The sequence below is a fragment of the Toxoplasma gondii genome (genome assembly GCF_000006565.2).
Source record: "Toxoplasma gondii ME49 unplaced genomic scaffold asmbl.1074, whole genome shotgun sequence".
Classification (NCBI taxonomy): domain Eukaryota; phylum Apicomplexa; class Conoidasida; order Eucoccidiorida; family Sarcocystidae; genus Toxoplasma; species Toxoplasma gondii.
The window spans coordinates 1-1119 of record NW_017383176.1 but is presented as its reverse complement, the minus strand read 5'-3'; the positions used below and the strand labels follow the sequence as shown (position 1 = coordinate 1119).

General features: G+C 44.0%; 1 non-coding gene across 1 annotated transcript; it reads right to left on the bottom strand.

Moving 5' to 3' along the window:
• Window positions 1-697: 697 nt before the first annotated feature.
• On the bottom strand, window positions 698-1119 carry TGME49_460440 (the record flags this gene model as incomplete). The annotated part of the gene is made up of 1 exon (XR_001974388.1): window positions 698-1119. It is a non-coding gene; the product is annotated as an 18S ribosomal RNA (ribosomal RNA).

The following is a 1119-nucleotide window of genomic DNA, read 5'->3' as shown; positions in this document are numbered from 1 at the left end:
CTGGCTTGTTGTTTTTCGGCAAGCCAATTGGGGAGACCCCGTAAACGTGCTAAACCTTTGATTGGTTATGGCAGCGGGGTCAAGGAACGGGCATTGTCTCCGTCGGTAAATCAAGGTGTTGTATGGTTATGACCTTCAAAAAAGTTGAAGAAGATCTCTTGTTCTCCTTCGGGGGTTTTGAGAGATTTGGAAGTTGTTTAAGTGTGCGACTGTTTGAAAACGCAACAAATTTTTGTTGTTTTTTTAAAGAGCGCACAAGGTTCGGGATTCGTCCACTTCGAAGTATCACGAAGAGCTTTTCAATTTGTTTATAAATAAACAGATTGAAATGCTGTTAAGTGCATACTGTAATAAGAGGTGGATGGGTTGATACCCCGAATGTGTCCAAGGTGGACAAGCTTTGTTGATTTGTAGCATCAACGACCATGATTCCTGATGAATCGATTCAGGATGAAGGCGTTGTTGTTTCAAATAGCTCAAGAGTATCATCAGAAACTGGTGTTGCTGTTAAGGCTCACCAGGCGACCAAAAAACGTCGCGTTTTGATGTAGAACCTTGAGTGAGGCAGGCTTACACTTCTGTTTATGCCATAAAACACGAAAGAGGCCGGAAAATAGACGGTTGATTGAGTGTTTTTTTGGTGTTTTCGAGGTGGTCTGTCTCAGGAACATATTAACCTGGTTGATCCTGCCAGTAGTCATATGCTTGTCTTAAAGATTAAGCCATGCATGTCTAAGTATAAGCTTTTATACGGCTAAACTGCGAATGGCTCATTAAAACAGTTATAGTTTATTTGATGGTCTTTACTACATGGATAACCGTGGTAATTCTATGGCTAATACATGCGCACATGCCTCTTCCCCAGGAAGGGCAGTGTTTATTAGATACAGAACCAACCCACCTTCCGGTGGTCCTCAGGTGATTCATAGTAACCGAACGGATCGCGTTGACTTCGGTCTGCGACGGATCATTCAAGTTTCTGACCTATCAGCTTTCGACGGTACTGTATTGGACTACCGTGGCAGTGACGGGTAACGGGGAATTAGGGTTCGATTCCGGAGAGGGAGCCTGAGAAACGGCTACACATCTAAGGAAGGCAGCAGGCGCGCAAATTACCCA